Below are 23,290 nucleotides of genomic sequence, written 5' to 3'. Positions count from 1 at the left end.
GTAAAAAAAATCATAAGCTGCTTCCTTTGAAGTAGATCTGACTTCAACTACCTAGAGGTGAAAAAGGACATTGCAAAGGAATCTTACTTTTTGTGATTTGGAGGCAGTCATCTCACTTACTGACCACAACTGCATGACTAAAACTGGAGTGGAAATCCATAGGGAGAACTTACTTAAGAACAGATTGGTTATCCTTGAACAGAGATGAAAACATGATAAGCCTAACATAAAACATGGGGTTATTATCTTTGAGTTTACATAACATTCATCTTGATATTCTGGCGACACTACATATAGCAAAATTACTAGAAAAACATGTCATGATAATTTCATTATTGAACACAATTTGTTTATAAGAAACTTCTTCCTAATTTCCAGGGTTGGGTTCTTATGAATAAAGCTGCTATGAATACTTGTGTGCATGTCTTTGTGTGGACATGTGTTTTCATTTCTTTGAATAAATATCTAGGAGTTGAACTGCTGGGTCATAAGGAAAGTAAACTGTTTCCCCAAGTGGTATTATAATTTCACTTCTTGTCCGGCAATGTGGGGGAGTTCCATTCGCAACAAAGACTTGGTTTCCCTTGGTATTGGCAGGTGCAGTGGTATAATTTGCCTATCCCCAATGACTAATGACGTTGAGCATGTTTTCATATGGTTAACAGCAATTTGTATATTTTATTTTGTAACTTGTGTGTTCACCTATTTTGCCAATTTGTTTATTTTAAATCAATTATTTTAGAAAAAGTTTTGGATTTACAGAAAAATTGTGAATACAGTACAAAGTGTTCCTATAAACCCTGCACCCAGTTTCCTGTTCTTAACCTTTTACATTAGTCTGGTTTACATTTTATCAAACTGACGTTGACACATTACTATTAACTAAAGTCCATACTTGCTTCAGATTCTCTTTTTACCTTATGTTTTTTTTCCTGTCCCTCATCTCATTCATGATAACGCAGTGCAGTTTGTAGTCATGTCTCCTTAGGCTAGTCTTACTGTGATAGTTTCTCATACTTTCCTTGTTTTTGATGACCTTGACAGTTTTGAGTAGTGGCCAGGGATTTTGTAAACTGCCTCTCTATTGGGATTTTTCTGATATGTTTCTTATGATTAGCCTAGGGTTACAGGTTTGGGGAGGAAGAATAAAGGGGTAAAGTGCCGTTTTTATCACCTATGAAGGGTACATAAATCAATGTGACTTTCCACTGTTGATGTTAACCTTGATCACCAAGCTGAGATAGTGCTTGTGAGGTTTCTCCACTGTAAACTTACTATTTTTTTTCCCTTTCCATACTGTATCTTTGGAAGGAAGTCACTATGTGTAGTCTACATTTAAAGAGAGGGATTTAGGCTTTACTTGCTTGGGGGCAGAGTGTCTACATAAAATATTTTGAATTCTTCTGCAAGAAAGGCTTATCTGTTCTCCTCCATTCATTTTACTCAATTGTTTACGAATATCACTATGGACTCATGGATATTTATTTTATACTTTGTGTTATAATCCAATATTACCTTATTTATCTTGTTGCTCAAATCATCCCATCTTTAGCCACTGGAAAGATTCACTTGGATATTGTGTCCCTTTGACATACCCCTCCACCTAGTTTTTTAGTTATGTGTTTTTAGCACTTCCTTACTTTTTGTCACTATAAGATACACCAAGCTCACCTTGTATATTTTCTGCTCCAGTCCTATAATTAGAGTTCTCCAAAGATCCCCAAATCCTTTGGAAATGTGGATGCTTAGGAGAGATCATTTTCCTTATAAAGTTTTAAACGAATAGAGAAAATTTTTTCATCATAATTTGGTAAAGCAAGATAATCCAAATAATTTCTGTTTATCAAATTACTGTTTCATATTAGAATATAGATTTTTGAATCTATGGGATGCCTCATGCTAAACCTCACAAAAAGTGATGACTAGATGTTTAAGTATTTAAAAAGACTTGTCATAACAGGATTTTGTGACAAGTACAACATTTAATGAAGTGGCCTTTTCCAGCTGTTATTTCCAATTCTAACATACTCTACGGCATTAAAAAAAAATCAGACTTACGTACTTATTATGTACCTACTTTATGTGCAGTTTTCTGGCAGTGTACCTTCCTGTGTAAGGTACACAGGGACCTTACAATCTGGTTGGGGAGACAAGACTGCATTTTAAAGACGGCAAATTCCTGAGTTAGACATCAATACATTTAGAGTCTTGTTTCAGTTCTGCTCTACATTAGGTGTATAATACAGATATTGTAAAAATCACTTACAATTTTGGGGTCACTTTCTTTTAGATGAGGAGGTTAGATTAGAGGATTAATCTGGAAAGATTCTTTCCAGTGCTGACATTCTGTTCTGCAAAGGCGAGGCAGCGTGTAATTAAGAGCTGAAGTGCTCGGTGTAATTACCACAGGAGTTCAGAGTACAGAAAGAATGATGTCAGCTAAAACAACGGGGGAGGACATGATGAAAGGTGTGTGACCAAGGATTTCAGGGGACTGAAAAATATTTAGTGCTTGGATTTATAACCAAAGTCAAACGTCGATGACCTAGTAGTCACCCTTGTGTTTTATTTCATGTGATGACAGCGATGCTAATCTGAGCCACTTTCAATCAATTTGATCAGCTGTTTCATTAAATGGCTTAGTGCTTATTATTGCATTGGGACTTAAGAGAAACGCAGGACATGTGTTTTGTTTAAGAATATAACACAGAGGCTATTATTTTAGGCCCAACTTATTTTCAAGAGTAAACTCCTAAGTTTAGCTGTTCCTTATTAATCAACTGTGTCACTGCTAGCCGGAAAATAAGATGGCTTTTTAAATGGTTCCCAGATGTTGGATAGTTCTGGTTAGGTATTCTACTTGAGTTATTGTTTCTGGCCCCAAGAACTGTGTGAATCCCCACTTGCAATCACAGAGCAGTATGTAGAAGGTTCTACCAAGTGTGGCAAATTGCGTTTGCTACCAACTGCTGCTCATCATTTTCTTTGACAGATTCAGCTCATGATTAGAGGCTAAACTAACACTCGCCATGGTGCAGAGGCGTGAATTCATGAAACTTGCTGCCATTGGTAAACATTTTAAGTGTGGAAACAGCCATCTCCTTCCAGTCACAGGGGGAAAAAATACACAAAATACAATATTAATAAAAAGAATAGATGTGTTTCCTGGATTTCGATCCCGGGTTACTATAGCACAGGGGGATTCGTGTGATTGAAGAGAGAAGACCAGAGTAAACTTCATTTTTTTGTCTCTGTGAACCCCTACAAGTCCAAGGCAGCAAATTAAAGATTTAGGAATATGTTTGGACTATCATAAGCGCATTTCAAAATCACCTGGATGGTGAAGTTCAGATGCTAAAAACTTTATGTGCTCTTGATTGTTGCATTATTTTTTAAAAATACATTTTTTTAAAAATCAATTATAACCATGTTACAGTCTTCATATGTTTTTTATGCTTTCTGCTAGGTGGCCAATAGTTAATTGAAGGGTACTATAACTGTTCATATAGTGAAAAATAAAAGCAAATGATAAAAGAAAGCAAAGTGTGGATTAAATCCTAAGTAACAAACTTGGCTCTGTTGAGCTGGTACAATGCAGGAGCAGAAAGAGTTCTCTCTCTATGGATAATCAGAAAACCAAGAATCTTGGCTTTAGCACTAACTCGATATGGAAACTTAAACAACTCATGCTACATGCCAGAGTTTCAGTTCTTATGTAAATTAAGTAAATGACAAAGGATCACCTGTAAGATTTCCTCCAGATATAAATAACTGATATTTATGTTAGCAAGAACACTACCGCTGGGCCAAACCTTAAGGAAGACTCCACACTAGCAAAGGAAATCAATAGAAAAAGGAAATAAAACACTAAGAAGATTGCCAGACTTAAGAATAAAACCCTGACAAGAATCACATTTGTAAGGAAGTATATTATATCAAAAAGAATAGGATGTTTGCCTGCCAAAGCTTGATCTTCATAATACAAATGAGGAAATTGAGGCTCAGATGAGTAACGTGACTGGTTCAAAGCCAGTGAGGGTAAAGAATGAATAACTGGAATCCAGGATCCCCAACTGACAGGAAGATTTATCCAGTGTGCCAGCTGCCCATCCTCTCAAGCACTGTTCTTTTATTGTCGTCACATTTTTAATGTTATTATATTTTTCCTCTTTCTTTCACCTACTTTGAAAGATAAGATGTTCCCCTCTCACTGATCATTCAGCAAATATTTACATACTGTGTCTCAGGTACTATTCTAAGCAAGGAGTGCTATTGTAGATGATGGCACATTTCTTTTTATCATTAGAAACACCCAAAACAAACACTGTACACACATATTGATAGATAAAATGTCAGGCTTCTCTAGCATTTCCATACTATGAGTAAAATATTTTATCACCTCAGCTTATCTGTAGAAACAAACAAAAACTGAAAGTGGAAATGTTAATATTGACATGACTTAAATGTATCTTTCAAATAGATGATACAAGTTTGAAATGGAAATCATCATCAAGGCAAGTCTTATTTGTTTCTTAAAAATATTCAGAAAAGTTACTGATCTTAAATATATGTAGTATGTACAGAATGAAATTCATCCGCTTAAACATGAACCCGACTGCTGACTTGGTGTCAGGGAAATAAAAAACAATTGTATTTTTTGGTAAGATTTTGAAATAGACTTATCTATTTAAATATCTGAATATTATAATTATGACCTTGAATGATGCAGGGGTTAGAGGTGCCAACCCCCCACGCAGTCAAAAACCCTCGTATAACTTTCGACTTCCCCAAAACTTAACTACAAGGTCTTCCCTCTGTATCCGAGGAGGAATGGTTCCAGAACCCCCATGGATACCCAAATCCGCAGATGCTCAAGTCCTTTATATAAAATGGCCTGGATCGATCAATGCATATAGTTGGCCCTCCACATCCAGGGACTCCCAACAGATCAAAAAGAGTACAGGTATTTACGGAAAATAAATCTGTGCATAAGTGACCCCATGAAGTTCTACCTCATGTTGTTCAAGGGTCAACTGTATTTAACTTTTAAAATTTTTGCAAGACTGTTAATTATAGAAATATAGAGATTAACTATAGAGATAATGATGCCCCCAAAGAAATCAGTTCTCTTATATTCTTCTGTATAACATATGGGTTACAGATAAATAAAAATAGTAAAAATACTAGAAAGGATGATTTTGAATATTTACATCATTTTTTCCCCCCATCCTTAGCCTAAGTTGATATTTTTTACTCATCTCTGGGAGATGTAACTTGACTTCTGTAATGCTTATGTAAAAGTGCCAACTGTAAATGAAATAAAATTTGAGCTTGCATTTTCTTTAAAATTCTTCCAGCACTAGACAAGTACTATGGGTAATTTTGATGTTACTTAGGATAATTTTCCAGAGAAGCAAATGAAGAATTGCTTGAGAAGATGCATTTAGATGCCCAATTTAAATCAGTGAATAGGCAAGAAAACAACAAAAACACTATGTGATAAATTTGTAAAACAAGTAAGCAAACCAAACCTCATATTAAATAAATTGATATAATTGTTAAAACAAGTTTCAAGGCTATATAAAGCGCAAAGAGCGACAAATATGTATAAAAATTTTAAAAGCACATCAAATAAACTTGGTTATTTTTATGAATAATTATCAAAAGATGAGAGTGCAAAGTGAAATGATTTCTTAAATCTCAGCCACTGTGATTGATGAGATGCTGAAATTAAACCCATGCAGTCAATCTGATCATTTAGATCTCCCTCACAAAGTAGAAGAGATCACTCTGCAGAGATATTTGCTCAGATATTCTGATTTTATAGTATAGGACGAGGCCATTGTTAAGTTTTAAAAGGATCCCTGGGTGATTCTATTTTCAGCCCAACTTGAGAACTATTATTAGCCACTCAATGAATATCACTTTAAGTTGTACTTATTTTTAAAAACATTGTTTATTTTTGAATTTACTGACATTTTGAATCCACGCTTCATTCATTGTTCTGTGTGCACAGATCATCTTTCCTGATAATGGGTTATTGTTAGATTATCTGAACTGAGTAATCACATGACAGAGATGTAAAGGCATTGTACGATAGGATGTGCTTTGCATACAAATTACTTCAACTAATCATATTTTGAGAACATAATTAGCAGCCTAGGGAAAAATAAACAAAGATAGCTACAGGTTTCTAATGCAGCATCTTCAGGCCTTAATCTCCCTGGTAGGGGAAATCTGAATAAATGTATGCTCCTTTGGGATGGGCCAAATTGGACAGTGGCATATATTATTATTCAGCACTTTTAATGAGTTACAATATTAATTAAATGATGCGACTGAAGGTCATTCTCTGCAAATGAGGATAACTTTATAACGTGATTTTTAATCTGACTATCTAGGTCATAAACAAGACATGACTTTTGTTGGTTTCCATGTCGGTCAATAAAGGCCCATTTTCCATAAAGTGGAACAACATGTATCCACGCATCACAGAAACATGCATGTACACCAACGACAGTTTATCCGACAAATTTGTATTGAGCTCCTGTATTGTCGGGAACTGTGAGCTCAGGATGTGTGCACTGAAAAGCTTGCAATACCAAAGGATCTCGAATCTATGACGTCACTGATTGTAAGAGGAACAGCAGCTGAACACATTTCTTACAAGCGCCACTAAGAGGAAAAGTTGCTGATTAAAGCACAATTGTTACTGCTAAAAACTGTCTTCGAACTAGTGAAAACAGCAAAATTTATTGAACGCTTCCTATGCACTGGCATTGTGCCAAACCCTAAACCTCATGGCAACCATATGAGGTATCATTATAATTCCTAACCTATGGATGGGGGAAATCAGATTAAGAGAAGTTCCATCACTTCCCCAAGGTCACATAATACGTTACTAAGATGCACGGTTCCAGCTTTCACCACACAACACTCTACTTACTACTTACAGCCTATTAGAGAAACAACATTATTTCCAAAATAATACTTTGTGCAAAGTTTTGCACAGGGTTTCTTGGGACCTCAAAAGGACTGTTAAGTCAAACTTTGACTTCTTAGAAAGACTCTTGCAGAAAGATCTCATTTTTTAAATACCTTAATCAATAATTTTGCCTGAACATAGTGCTAAACATGTAAAGGCAATGTTTGCCAATTTGCATGGGTAACTGAATTATACAAAGAATTTCAGAGTGAGAAAAATACCATAAATCATTTAGCCTACCTTTCTAATGAGGAACTCGGAATCCAGGGAGATTAAAACTTGTGGAAAAGTCAGAGTAGTAATTCATGGCAGAGGCGGTACAGTGCTAACTTGGCCTCCATTCAAAAATGCCATTATTTACAGAGCTAATTATAAATTCTATAGACGTGGTAACCTAATAAAAAGTATTTAGGTAAGGTAGAGGCACAATTGGAATTTGTCTTATCCTTATTGCTAATAATAAGATTTTAATAATATCTTATTATTAGCAATGTGACCGATTTGGGGCAGAGGAAGAAAAGTATCAGATTATTAAGTGTACTGGTTCTTTCTCAAGGGAGCAATTCTGATACTGAAGACCACATTTGGTAACATCTAGAGACATTTTTGATTATCTAGGACTAGGGGAGGTGCTGCTGGCACTAGTAGATAGAAGCAGGGATACTAATAAACATTCTACACTGAATGGAACAGCTCCCTCCCACTAACACACACATACACACACACACACATACACGCATGCACCCACGCACACACCAAATAATTACCTGGCCCAAATGTCAATAGTGCTAAGTAAGGTTGGGAAATCTTTCAATAGTCCAATACAGCACGAGTAAGATCTGAACTAGGGCAGTTGCAATGGAGTTAAGTTCAAATTTCAGTCATTAATTAAATATTCATTGTGGGTCTACTTTTGTGCCAATGGCTGTGATACCCCCAGATGAAAAGACGAAGTTATGGACAATGGCACAGTGGGGAGTAGTGACGGAGTACTGAGCTTATTACCAGGACTGTAGCGGTGGGGATGCCTGCAGTGATGGGGGTTCATGGAGGGTTAGCCTCCTACAAGAGGCTTACATTCTGTGAGGGAAGGAAGACATTCAACTTTCTGTCATTTAATTAAAACTGATCTAAATGTAATGAAAGAAATTTCTACCTACCACATGTATGGTGCTATTAGGTTGGTGCAAAAGTAATTGCAGTTTTTGCAATTATTTTTAACCTTTTAAACAGCAATGACTTTTGTACCAACCTAATACAAAAATAACGGGGCTACACATAGCTTCTTGGTCTATGTGATACTCCGTTGAAGAGGTAACATAGAAGGTACAGCTTTAAGATAAAGAGGAGGAGGAGAAAAGTCCTCTAAGTTGATCGAACACCATGTGCAAAAACACTGAGTCAGAAGTAGGAGGAAAGGAAATGGTGACCAGACCATAAAGTTGTGGGCGGCCGCAAGGAGGTAGAGGCGGGTCACAGGGGCAGGATAATGCAGGTCAATCATTTTTTCTAAAGCCAGCAATGAAAATAAATTGCCTGAAAGGGCTGATCCACAATAGAACAATGTTTTCTGACCTTAGTGGAAAACTTTGATGATGTGAAAATGAAAACAGCAACCCAAAATGCAGCCATGCTTTCTGAATGGTACAGTGGTGTGTCTCAAATTCGGGATTCACTACCCTTCTCACAGGTACTTGGGGAGGTCATTATTTAGAATGGTCTTGTGGACTTTTGAAGTGCAATTTTAGTACCTCCCCCCGCACACACACACGCACACATACTCAGGTATATTATTTATTTAAGTCTCAATATATTTTTTGAGAAACTATTGCAGTGGCTAAGAATTTACTTATTAAAAGCCACCAGAATTAAAAAATAAAACAATGTGACATTACAGTGAGTTGTGGCCTTTTAGAAAGACATTTTAAATTGTAAATAAGGCCTTTCCCACGTCCCTCCTCCCCAAATTGATTACAACTGAAAGCAGGAGGAGTTTTTTGGGGTCAATCTTATATTTTCTTCTTAACAAAAATCGGTTTTGGAGAGAAAAAGCCTCCCTCTAATTTCATAGCATTTATAGGTCAGATTGTGCTTTTCCCAAGGGTAGTAATTAAATAATGGGGAAAAATTAAGATGACAGGGAATTAGCAGAGCACAAAGAATATAGCTATTTCTCTTCCTTTAAAGTATATTTGTGAGGTTTAGTACACCCGCTGGTGAATCTGTGTAGTATTTAAAATATTTAATGCACAATTTACCTGTGACATGATTCAACTAAACGGTGAATTCACAATTTGTATATACAAGCAAAATGACAAACAGGAACCAGCCCAGACATTAGAATCTAAACCAACCTGACTTTGTATCTTGGCTCCGGACTCTTGTCCAATGGCCAGGTAGGTGTGTGGGAAACTTGGATTTAATTGCTGTAGTGTCTAATGCCTGTTACGCAAAAACTGAATATTGTCGGAAAAATGAAAATAAAGGGGGGGGGGGGGAAAGGAAAGCAAGGTAATATGTGGTAACTGTGTCAAAAAGAGACTCTCCGTAGAAGGACATTGCTCCCTCTCAGAGGGATGCTACTATCTTAACTAATGATGAGGTCCAGATACGTCACTTCTCTTAATACCTTCCCTTTCCTTGCTGATATTCACCTAAATTCAGTACAAGTGAAAAGGCAGACTTGTATATTAGGATGTGGAAAACTTGGACATGATTTCAAACTGATAAATTATTTCTTGACTTTAAAATTCTCAGAATGTGAAATCATGTGAACGCTGAGTTGACATACAGATTATTTAAAATAATACTGATGTGGTTGAGAGCACACACACATTTTCTTTTTTAAAAAATGGCAATTAACTCACAAACTTCTACCGTTAATGATAAGTAGGCATGATAAAATTATTGAAATATTTGAATTTTAATTTTAGAGCTATACTTTGTGATACGAGTTTTAGTGACTATTTCGCATTTTTCCAGAGGGCCTAAAAAGCGTATTATAATGTCACTTGCAATTATAATGATAGAAAAACAATGACAGATGATGGCTTTGTTTCCAGGGAATTACACTGGAATGTGGAAAATAAATATGGAGACCTAGAATATTTTCTAAGTTATAAATTTGTTTCAAAAGCATTTGTATACTTGGGATACAAAGTTTGATAAATTGCCCCTACAAAATTGAATAATTATGTTCCTTGTTTACATTGGAATGTGAGTTGACCTGCTATTTAAAATGTAAAACGAAATGTCAAAGCTGCCAAAAGCATCTTTAACAAACTGGCCAAGGGAGAGAGTAATTGAAATTGGGCAGAGCAAGCAATTAATTCCATGGTTCATCAAATCACTAAATCCCCCTACTACTTTTTTTTTTTTAAGATTTTAAAACAAACCCCATGATAACCAAAATGCTTCCTTCTTGTAAATTAAGCTTGTAACACCGCATCTGCTTCTTCAGGATAATTAACGCATTGACATTTAAATCAATTGATAAGAGCGCAGCCTAGTGCCATTAGTTAATTAATAATTTAAGAAAACACACATTGAGTCCTTACTGTGTCCCAAGTAGTATACCAATTACTGAAGATACATTAGTGAAAAAGACACGGCCACTGCCCTCACAGAGCATGTGCATGAGCTGACACCCCTGATCCTCATTTCAGACTTACCAGAAAGTGACTGTGGTCAGGGCTGGACATAGAAAAGCTATCAGCGGTCAGTCAGTGCAAGTAAGCAAGGAAAAGTGAAAAGAAAGGGTTTAGACTGTGAACAGGAGAACACACACCCTTACAACACAACAACCAAATACAATATGCCCTTGGAAAAGTAAATACGAGCATTAACCTCTAATTGACCCTCTGCTTTGGAGGCCTGGTGGGGGCCTCCAAAAATGGAAAGAAGTGGAAAGTCAGGCTGCCTGAGAGAACAGCCCACTGCTGAGGAGCTCACCACTAGGCCCCGTCAGGTCAAAAACTAAACTGGACGGTCTGCAATCCGGTCCAGTCCGGGAATCTGACTTACGCTTGAGGAGATAATTCGATAACGAAAAGACAACCTGCAGGGAGAGGGGTTTCATACTGAATTCTGAGAAGGATTAGGGTTTAGTAGAGTTGCCTTGGAGCAGGTAAATTGGTCTGGCCCTTTGTTACCTGACCGACAGACATCCCTTTACTTTCTCCCTATTTTAACCTAAGTGGCTCCTCTTTGGACTTCTTATCCAAGATATTAATGAAAGGGTTTTTCTGCTTTAAAAATATGAAAGCCAATGGAAGAGAATAATGAGCTAATTCAGTATTAAATTATTTAGTATATAGGAAATTATATATATAAATAAAATAGGAGGTAAATAGGAAATATATAAATAATAAATATAAAATAAATAGGATATATATGTATAAATATATGCATATATATGCATATAAATACACATATATAAATAATTGAAATGAAGTCATTTTGGCTCTTGAGTGGTTCTTTCCCAAGATGCTACCTCCACCACTTTCTAGATGTGTGCCGTGGGCCAAATACTCTACTTCCTTTCAGCCTGTTTCCTCTGCAAAATGGGAGTGATGAGGGTATTTGTCTCCTAGTGTGGCTGAGAGAATTAACTGAGTCAATACATAAAGTGCTTAGGCCATAAACTAGCACAGAGTTAAGTTCCTAGTCAATGTCATATATTTTCCTTCTATGGCCAAAGGCCAAAGACGGAGGAAAAAAAACAGCACCAGTATTCTGCTTTTGACTTTTAACAGCGATTTTTGAGTCCACAGTGATGTAATAGCTTTTGACAGATGGGGAGGCTCTGTTTGTGAGAAAAGGGCACACAAAATTCGACACCTTTCTTTTGCACTCTAAGAACTAATATAGGCTGATTATTAGGCTGAACTAATATAGGCTGAGCGGGGCTGATTCAGAGTGTGGAGTTTCACTGTGAGTAATGTGAGGTGCAGCAGGGAGTTTTCGGGTGAGCAGAAATGTAGGGTAGAATGTGGAATGGATGAGGGGTTGTGTGGGAAGTTACTATCACCAGGAAGAGAAAGCAAAGAAACTTCTGAGGAAGGAAGAGAGAGAGTAGGGGAGCAGTGGTGACATAACTAAGTTCAGTGTCCTAACCTGGACTTGGAGAGGGGACCAGCAGACTACATGCCCCTGGGACCTGATCAAAAAGTGATGTGAGTGACAGGAAACTGTACCAGAACCCTCCAGGGAGGGTGCTACCTCCATGTCATCCCTCAGAATTACAAGGAACCTTAGACAGAATCTAGTCTAATTTTAGACATACCCTGAGGCCCAGGTGAGCTAGGTGACCCTGCGAGAGGCCACATAATGCGTGGCACACCTGACCCTCAAAATAAGTCCTCCTGGCTCCAGCCTGGAGCCCAAGACACACATATTGGGGCCCATCATTTGAGGTGACTTAAAAATGCACCAGGGCAAACTTTCAGATCCACTGATTGGGTCCTGCCTTCCATTTATGGGCATCCATCTTACAGTAATTACCTGAAAATATTGAGCACACATTGTTAAAGAAAAGAATGTTGGCCATGGTTAGCTGACTTTTCTGAGAACTTGATTTTCTGAGAAAAAACAACCACGAGTTATCAAGAACTGAGTAAAGAGTTTACCCATTTGGGGGCTGGATGAAAATGAGGAAAAGGAATCTGGTTTAAGTTTTGTTCAGAAGAGGGGAAGTGATTTGATTTATGGGTTGACAAAAAGCAAACTTTATTGCAGAAGGAAAGTACTTCCAGTTGAGAATTCCTAGGTTTTATTGGCGTTCGGTAAAAGTAGAAGCGATTGATGTAGGAGGTTAATGTCTGTCACAGTCTGGGTATTTTGCAATGACTTCCTTCACAGCGTGTTCATTTTAAGAATAAAGAGGTCTTTATGGTTAGTGGAAGTTTAATGAGGATTACAATGGTCCCCCAGATGCTTACAACTCATTTAAATAACCCATAACCTCTATGTTTATCATGAGAGGGAACATGCCAATTTAAGATATTACAAACATTCTTTTGAAAAACTATACGGTTTCCACTGGCATTTTCAATAATTTTCTTCTACATTCTGCAATTTATAAATTGCAGAATATGTGTTACTATGGAAACGACCTCTGGTCTATCTGTTACTCAATACTTGAAAGATAAGCCTTGGGGATATGCCTCCACCCGTAATAACTTTCAGTACTGTTTATCCCTAAATATTTCCTTCTTCTGTTACACATTTTAGCTGTGAGACATTAGAGTCGGTATTGTAAAGAAGGCAAAGATGGAATTAAATAAAAGCACAAACAAAATTAAATAAGATTCATTTTCCGGAAAATGAATCGAGAGCCTAAAGAAAATAGAAAAGGAATATGTGATGTCATTGAAGCTAATATTTGTTAACTACTCATGATTGTTTCCTCCTATAAAATTGGAAATTTAGCTTGTACGTACATCAGAATCCCCTAGGGGGTTTCGAAAGCACTGCTGGGCTCACCACTTAGAGTCTCTGATTCAGTTAGGTGTGTGGTGGGACCCCAGAATTTCCTTTCCTAACAAGTCCCAGGGGATGCTGACACTGCTGGTCCAGACACCCTATTGAAACTACTGCTCTAAGCATTATTTGAAACATTTTTTAAAACTGTGGGCTTATAAATTTTAAAACATACGTAACATAAAATTGACTATTTAACCATTCCAAGTGTACAACGCCATGGCATTAATTACATTCCCAGAGTGGTGCAACCATCACTACTATACAACTCCAGAACTTTTTTACCATCCCAAACTGAAAATCTGTACCCACTAATCGATAACTTTCCATTCCTCCTTCCTCCCAGCTCCTGAAAACTACCATTCTACTTTCTTGGTATCTCATAAAGGATTATCAGATAATATTTGCCTTTTTGTAACGATCTTATTTCACTTAGCATAATATGGTCAAGGTTCATCCATGTTGTAGCATGCATGAGAATTTCCTTCCTTTTTTCTTTTTGTTTCTTCCAGTTTCACAGAGAAATAATTGACATACATCACTGTGCAGCATGATGGTTTGATTTACATATATTGTGAGATGATTACCACAATAGGTTCAACTAACATCCATCTTCTCACATAGATAAAATAGCAAGAAAAGAAAACAGGAAAAAAAAAAATTCCCTTGTGAAGAGAACTCTTAGGATTTACTCACTTAACTTTTCCATATACCTTCCAGCAGTGTTAACTATAGTCATCATGTGATACATTCTCTTCCTAGTACTTAATTATCTTATAACTGGAAGTTTGTACCTTCTGACCACCTTCTTCCATTTTCTCCTACCCCCACACTCCACCTCTGGTAACCCCAAGTCTGATCTCTTTCTCTATGAGTTTGTTGGTTTAGTTTCCACATATAAATGAGATCACACTGCATTTGTCTTTGACTTATTTCACTTAGCACAATGCCTTCAAGGTCCATCTGTGTTGTTGCATATCGTAGGATTTCCTCGCAAAGAACCTGAATACACGTTTCTCCAAAGAAGATATATGAAAGGCCAACAAGAACAGGAAAAGATGCTCAACATCACTAGTCATTAGGGAAACACAAATTAAAACCACAAAGAGATAGCATCTTACACCTGTTAGAATAGCCATCATCAAAAAGACAAGAGATAACAAATGCAGGTGGGGATGTGAGGAAAGGGAACCATCGTGCATTGTTGGTGGGACTGTAAACTGGTACAGCTACTATGAGAAAACAGTATGGAGAGTCCTCAAAAAATTAAAAATAGAACTACCATATGATCCAGCCATTTCACTTCTGGAAATATATCCAAAGGAAAAGGAGAATACTAACTCAACATGATATCTGCACCCCAAGTTCATTGCAGAATTATTTACAGTAACTAAAACATGGAAATGATCTAAGTGTCCATCAATAGACGAATGGATAAAGAAGTTGTGGTTTATATATACAATGGAATAATTATTCAGCCACAAAAATGAAGAAATCCTTCCTCTTTAAAGCTGAATAATATTCCATTGTGTGTATATCACATTTTGTTTATCCCTTCCTCCTTCAATGGACATTGGGGATGTTTCCACCTTTGGAAATTATAAATAATGCTGCTATAAATATGGGTGTAGAAATACCTATTTAAGCACCTGCTTTCAATTCTTTTGGAAATATACCCAGCAGTGGAATTACTTACTCTAAGCATTTTACATCATCATTATAATTCAACTTTAGAAAAAGATACGCTATTATCTCCATTTTAAAGATGAGGAAACTGAGACATGCAGAATTCACCTAATTTTCTTCAGGTTGCACAGCTGGTAAGCAGAGCCTGGTTTCCAGCACAGGCAGGCTGGTCCAGGAATTAGTTACCCAGGGCACTTAACTGTCTTCTCTACCTGAAGAAAGCATTTCATTTTTCATGGACAACTCCCCTCATTAACACAGTCATTAATTTTCTACAATAAAGGTGGAAGTAATTACCTTTCAAAAATAATGGCTAACATGGGATTACATACTCAAGTGTAAGAATATGTACATGCAAGCCAAATTTTGAATTTTATAGGAAGAAACAATTATGAGACGTCAACAAATATTAGTTTCTTATTGCTTGTTAGAAGATAAAGCAAATTATTCTTTCTAGTTTGTTAAATTATATACTTCTCCTTTAAATAATTTCTGAAACAAAGTAGGCTAAACTGTTTCTAAGATCTGCTTTTTGGGAGTCAAATCTATTTTCAATTGTCCAGTTCAACTCTGAGCAGTGAAAATGACCATCTGACAGTGGAGTGGAACTGTCCTTTGAATGAGCAGAATAGTAGGATTGGCTCCTTGTCATGTATTCAGTTCTCTGAATAATTAAAGCAAACCATCCATTGATAAATTCCTGCTATGGGGTTTACATGCAGTTAAGTTAAATCAGTATGCTGCATGAATTAGAAGCCATGATCTGAATATTATAAGGAAAACCCAACACAGTGTATATGACGCAGGATAACAGAACAATGTGGCTGAGAAAATCATAGGAGGCCCAGGTTAAGCCCCTAGGTTCTGTATTTTCTATAATGCACCTTCCTGCTATGTGGACTGTCTACCCCCATGTGTAAGACTCAAAAGGTGTGTGACAGTGCTTGTCATGTATGAGGGGTGACGAAGACTGTCGATTACAATGGTTCAAAGAGCTGAGGGTATGATTAGCGATGGATATCTTAAATATGTTTTAAAGGTATGCATTTATTCTCCTTGATTTGTAATCAGGATGTGGTTGTGGGTTTTAAGGCTATGTGTAGGCAAATAAGCATTTTCATTCTTTAAGCGTTGCCTCGGATTACACAAGGAAGTACCTTCTTTTCCTTGCCAACCTCAATGCTTTGAGAATAGTGAAAGATTATTAGAGTAGAGCATTGCTGTGTTTATAATCGAAAGCCAACCTTTAAGTAAAAGAGACATAAGCAAGGATGAAAGTGTACAAGAAAGGCCATTTCTCCACTCCTCGGTCTGGTTCCTCAGGCAGTTAAGATACTGAAATACTCTTAGAAATCTAGTGGTGAGAAGGATTTGTTACATAAACAATTAAAAGATGAGCACTTTGTCCTGCCCGTGAAATCTTGCAAGTATCTAATTTTCTATGCTCTAACCTCTAACCGCTGCCAGCAGTTTCAGTTCTCCCTAAATTGCTTAACTTTCCATCTTCTTTGTACAGGTCTAAATGAACTGTGTGGGAGATCCTACCTCACCCCTCTTCCAGAAAATAGTCTTCCCCCCCCCCCGCTAAATTACCATAAATACAGCTTCACAAGTTCTTTTAGTATTAACACCCAAGATTGCTATTTCATGAATTTGGAAATTATCATTAACTAATAAGGGGCTCTTATAACAGCCCCTGTGCTTTCACTTAAATATTTTTCTCTTTCCATTTCAAAGGTTAGTGATATTAATGAAATGGGAGAAAAACAAATTGAGGATATATAATTTGATATCTTTCTCTTTTTAAAATATATCCCCACCCCAAGTCAAGCCTTTCTTTTTCATGTTGTTGATTTTCTTGTACCAAAAGGACTTTTAAAATATTTTTCTTGTATTTAGATATAATGTTTAAGACTAAATATATATTTTGATGAGAGTCTCTTGAGACTTTTGGGGAAATAAATGATAAAATAGCTTGATTTACTGTTTACCTTATTATTCCATTGACCTCTTTGTTAGCTTTTAAGTTAATGTACTTTTTAATTTTTTTAGAAGTTACTCCAGAGATTGCGACATGCATTCTTGATTAATTAAAGTCTTAATTAAATTAGTACTTTGCCACATCAATGCATGTACCCCAGAGTACTTTTCCCTTTCTCTGGCTCATGGACTGTTGATATTGAATATTTTATTTTATGTGAACTTCAAATTCCGCATTGTGATGTATATTGTTCCGTACAATCAATGATTTACTTTTCTTTTACTTTTAGGGAGAGGTTGATTATTAAGAAGGGGAAGGACTGCTATAAAAGTTGCATTACCTTCAGGTCCCTCATGGGTCAATACAATGTCAGAATATAAGTCATGAGATCAGTGACTCATCACTGATTCACCACTTACCAGAAACACACTATTTTTTAAGCTGCTGGTGGGTGCTCAGTATTCGTCATGCTATTCTTTATATCTTGGTATTGTGTGTGTGTGTGTGTGTGTGTGTGTGTGTGTGTCCCTTTTCAAAATTTTTGTGGTAAATACACGACATGAAATTGACCACATTAACCTTTTTAGGTATAGAGTTCAGTGGTATTAATTACATTGATCATGTATTTAATCATGGTGCAGCCATCATGAACACCCTTCTCCAATTTAACTCTTCGTCTTGTCAAACTGAAATTGTACACCCACTACTGACTTACTTTTCCTCACATATTTATCTGCTTAGTTTTACTTTCTGCTCTCCTGCCTTTAATATCATTTTCCCACTGCCTGACAACACTTTTTAGTTATACAATTGACCCTTGAACATGAGTGGGTCAGGGGCACCATATGACAAAAGTTGGCTCTCTGCATACGTGGATTCCCAACTGGGATCAAAGATACTGCTTTTAGTGAAGGCTTGTGATTATCAATGATCTCAAATTCTGTTTGTTTAAAAATGTTTTGCCTCCATTTTCTGAAGGATATTTTTACTGGGTATAGAATTCTATATGGACTGTTATTTTCTTTTAGCACTTTTAGAAATAATGAGAAAGAACTGTATTTTGGCTTCCATTGTTTCATGTTGAGAAGCTAGCTAGCACTCTTATTTTTCCTGCTATAAAGGTATTAGGGTGGTGCAAACGTAATTGCGGTTTAAAAGGGTAAACATAATTGCAAAAACTACAGTTACGTTTGCACCAACCTAATAATACTTTTTTTTTTTCTTCCTGGCTGATGTTTAAGATTTTCTATTTGTCTTTAGCTTTTAGCAGTGCTTAGGTATGGTTTTCTAATAATTATCCCGCTTTAAATTTGTAACAGTTGTTAAGTTTGTGGCTTAATGTCTTTAACTAATTTTGGAAAATCATCTGCCATTATATTTTCAAATATTACTTCTGCCCCATTATCTTTCTCCTCTTTTCTGGGACTACAATTACAGATATGTAACAGTTTTATCCATGTCCAGTATCTCCTTTAAATTCTTTTTACTATTTGCTATACTTTTCTCACTCTCTGCTTCATTCTTGGTATTGTGTTTTTATCTGTTCACCTAAACTTTCAAACTATGTCTAAACTGCCATTATTTCATCTACTCACCTATGATTTGTGTGTGGTTTTATTGCTAGAACTTTCATTTTGCATTTTATCGGGGTTTCTAGTTCTTTGTCAATTCTTTTAATACTTTGAACACTTTAATTATTATTTCAAGGTACATATCTGATATTTTCATTCACATCTGCTTTTATTATATGTTTTTTTCCTTTTAATTCTTAGTCAAGTGTTTTCTTCTTTTATGTCAAATATATTTTATTGAATTCTATATATTTACATGAAACATTGAATAAGGATTTACTTCTGTTTTAGACAGTTCCACTGGAGAAGATCACCTTAATCTAATTGGGCACCAGGTAGATTTTAAATTAGATATTTCAGTCTTAGTGAGTGCTGGTTTCACCTAGTTAGGGACCCACCAGAAATCTTATTGATTTATGAGGCTCCTTCCTCCTGGGTGAATATAAACTCTATTTTTGCTTCCTTTTCCCTGTCCCATAGGACTGTGAAAATTTTTACTCTTCTCAGTCTCTCTAGTAATTGCTTTTAGAAGTGTCATTATCTTGAGTGGAAAATGGGGCCAAATGCCAGCTTCTCATCTCTTGGCTTTTTCTTTTTCTCAAATTTCAGTCCCCCAAATATCCACTGCCCTAAAGTTAGCTGTCTGATATCTTCAAACAGTTTTGTTTCTGTCCAGTTTCTTCCAGCAGTTCTCAGGGCAAAAGTTGGTATGTCACAAACTAGGCTGCTATTATCAAGCTGAACTGCCCTCTTCAGATTGGAAAAGCTAAAAGAGATTTGATAGAGTATTTAGACACACACTGCTTTATTAAAGGAAGAGCTCACGGCAGGTCTCACTAGTTTCCCTAAATCTCTCTCCCTTTCTCCAGACAGAACACCAGCTTGCAGATTTAATCTGATCTGAGTGTTCTGGCTAAAATGCCTCCTGGATATCAATTCACAGATCAACAAGGTGATAATAGCGTCCATTTTTGTAAGTCTTGCTTGCTGACAATTAAAACATTACTTGTTTAGAGTAAGATAATATTTTACCAAAGATAGAAGAAATGTGGATGTGAAGATAGTAAAAATTTACAATAAGCTGCACAGGAAGAGAATAAAGCATTACGAGACTGTTGGAAGATCTAAGGAAAAATGAGCAAATAATAATAAAAGTAATATTTCCATAGAGTAGATTAACTTCTCTTTGGGGAGAAATAGTGTTATTGCATGGAACCAAGGGCATGCTAACCCTAACAAATAAACAAACAGATAAATATAAAAGCAAAAGCAATACCAATATTAAGTTCTGGTTTAGGTTGACTTTGCTGATAAATGGTGGTGAATCTTGATCTTTTAAAGAGTAATAATTAAAATTTAAGAAAATCAATACATCAAAATTGTGCTCCTAGGGAGGATATGGTATCCATGCAGCCACACACAACTCCAACTGGACAGAGATCTTCCAGACATCTGCGGTCAGATGAATAAGGAAAGGCAGGGGGGCACTTCAGAGTAGGATGGCATAACTCAAGCAATCAGGACAACTAATATCATAATCCATCTTATATTACATCCAGGAGCCCAAGTAATGTACTAATTCTTTCATACAACACTGAAAAGATTATTCTAATATATGAGAAATGGTGAAATAGCAACATCCAAGATGCTCTGTTCAGAAAGTTATCATTATAAGCAGTCTTCACTTAGGGGAAACTGAATAAGAGATAAGTCCCAGGGAGAGAGAAGGCAAACGATGTTCAGATGTAAAGCCAAACTATACAAGCTTGTGATTTGGTTTGTCTATAAATTAATAATAATTAAATTAAGGCAAGTCTGAGGGATTCTCAGGGACTGAGTTCACTTTTTTAAAAAATGTACATATCATAAGCTGATGTATTTAAAATGAACATACCCATGTAACTATGGTCTTTTTAATAGAACATTACTAGTACTGCAGAGACCCCCGCTTAACATTAATTTGGACTGGTTATGAAATTTATATAGATGTACCAACACAGCATATTTACATTCATGTCTAACTTCTGTTGCTCAGCATTATGTTGGTGAGTTTTATCCCTGGTAGTTCTTGTAACATAAGTTAAATTATTTCTATTTTTATATAAAATTATCCTATTGTATGGAAATACCATTAAGCATCTATTCTACAGTTCACGAGTATTTGAGGTTTGAATTATTACATATAACACTGCCATGAACATGAGTATATTTCTCTCTGTTCAACCTGTTAATTCAATTGCTGAGTCATAGAATAGCCACACATTTGTATTTAGCACACAGGGAGGGCCAAAGAATTGCCCAAAATGTTAGTAACCATTTTCCCTTCCATTGGCAGAATATGTGATGTGTTCTTTCACATCCACTCCAATACATCACCATCCTTTCAATTTTATCCATCCTGGTTGTCACATAATTTGCATTTTGGAAGACTGATGATGAAGAGTATCTTCATATATATTAATTAGTTTATTGGTTTTCATTTATGAAGTGTGATTTGTTAAAGTTGTTGATGTATTCTTTATATGAGTCCTTTGTTATATATAGCAGATAACTTCCCCCGCTCTCTGGATTGCCTTTCTAATATCTTCTTGGTGTCTTTTAAATGACCCCAAATATTTTCCTGTATGATTACTGCTTTTATTCTCAAAATGATATTTTATTCATTTTTAACTGTATATATTTAAGGTATGCAACATGATGTATGTGTATATCATGTTGCATACCTGATACACATACATGCATATAGTTAAATGATTACTATATTCAAGCTTATTAACGTTCCATGTCCTCGCATACCCTGTTTCCCCAAAAATAAGACCTAGCCAGACAATCAGCTCTAATGCGTGTTTTGGAGCAAAAATTAATATAAGACAGAGTCTTATATTATATCACATTATATTATATAAAACCCAGTATTATATTATATTATACCTGGTATTATATTATATTGTATTGTATTATATTATATTTATATATTATATTGACCCAATGTTATATTATAGTAAAATATGACCAGGTCTTATATTAATTTTTGCTCCAAAAGACACATTAGAGCTGATTGTTCAGCTAGGTCTTATTTTCGGGGAAACATGGTAGTTACCACTTTCTTTATGGGTGATGAGAACACCTGAAATCTACTCTTAGAAAATATCCAGTGTCCAATACAATATTATAGATATGATACACACATACACACATACACACACACACACACACACACACACACACACACACACACACACAGGAATATTATTCAGCCTTAAAAAAGGAGATCCTGCCATTTGCAGCAACCTGGATGAACCTGGAAGGCAATGTAATTACTTCTTTTTGCATCTAGTTTAAGAAAAATTTCCCTACTCCAAAATCATAGAGGAATTTTTTATGGATTTCAGTTCCCTATGGATATCTTCTAACTTATTTCTCCTCTTGATATAAATCCCAATTTTAAACTTCTGCTTACTTCAAAATACGGATGATCACCGGCTCTGTTTCTAATGCTGTCTTGTTATAGACCTATTTTCTTTGCTCATCTCAACTTTTCAAAATTAAACACCGTCCATTTTACATGAAACATTTTACAGCCTCTAGAGGATGATGTATTCCTCTGGGGAAACAGGTTTTAAATTTCTGCCTGCAGTTAATTTAGACATTCCCATGAGCTAGCAGGACTTGTGCAGATGCAACAGTGGGTTTAGGCTTTTTCTAAGACCTGGTCTATTTTCTGGTTTCTCCTCAAAAATTACTTATCAGAATCCCTTCCTTCTTGGGGAACCTAGATTCAGTTTTTCACTTTCCTGTGCTGTGAACCTGCAAAAATCTCACTGTCTTCTACACATTTAGGAGCCAATCTCTGCTTAGCTTTTTACCCTATGGCCCCTTTTCATTGACAAACAGCTTTGAGATGAAAATGGGAGCAGGGTTCGGTTTGTTTTTCTCCTCTTCCCTTTCCTGCAGTATCTGGCCTTCCATGCTTTGGCTGCTTTGAGAGATCAAATCCCCCAGTCTTTGGCTCTCTCACCTGTCAGACTGTCAGAAATACTGCTCAGCTGCTTTGGTACTTTCTGCTCAGCTTCTCTACATCCTGCTCCATGCTGTTTAACAATATGCAAATGCCTTGACTGAAAATGTTGTGTGGAATGATGGGTTGGGCTCACCTCCAGTGTGTTTTCCTTCTCTCCAGGTTCTTGGCTCAGTAAGTTCTAATTGCCATGTAGGTAGCTCTCTGGTACCTTAAAAAAATTTTTTTTTTTTTTTTTTTTTTTTTTTAATAAATATCACTTACGTTTTCTAGTGTTCTTGGCATTCAGTTTGGTCAGCTGTAAAGTAATCCATCATAGCCAGGAGCAGAATCTTCAATTTCCATAGTCTTGAGTCCTGAAAGTGAATGAAAATGATTGATAGAACAAAATTACCATAAATTGAAAATATTTAAGTAAATGTGTAATCGTATTTCAAATAAGATTATTTGCTGATTTGATCATTGAAATGTCTCATGGAGTTAGATTCATTTGGCCCCTCGAGATTCCAATGTTAGATGTAATTTGGAAAATATTAATATTACTACATATTTAATCCAATTGAATGTCT

At 36.1% G+C, this 23,290-nt stretch overlaps 1 long non-coding RNA gene across 1 annotated transcript in view; it reads right to left on the bottom strand.

Moving 5' to 3' along the window:
- LOC148757586 (uncharacterized) overlaps window positions 1–23,079 on the bottom strand; it is a 59,999-nt gene extending 36,920 nt beyond the window's left edge. The window contains exon 1 of the long non-coding RNA XR_016022229.1: window positions 22,986–23,079. This is a non-coding gene — a long non-coding RNA (uncharacterized LOC148757586). The remainder of the gene's footprint in view (window positions 1–22,985) is intronic.
- Between the last annotated feature and the right edge of the window lie 211 nt (window positions 23,080–23,290).

Source organism: Rhinolophus sinicus, chromosome 8 (genome assembly GCF_057876585.1).
Source record: "Rhinolophus sinicus isolate RSI-liver-muscle chromosome 8, RSI-T2T, whole genome shotgun sequence".
Lineage (NCBI taxonomy): Eukaryota > Metazoa > Chordata > Mammalia > Chiroptera > Rhinolophidae > Rhinolophus > Rhinolophus sinicus.
The sequence above is the reverse complement of the archived record's forward strand: the minus strand, read 5'-3'. Positions and strand labels throughout refer to the sequence as shown.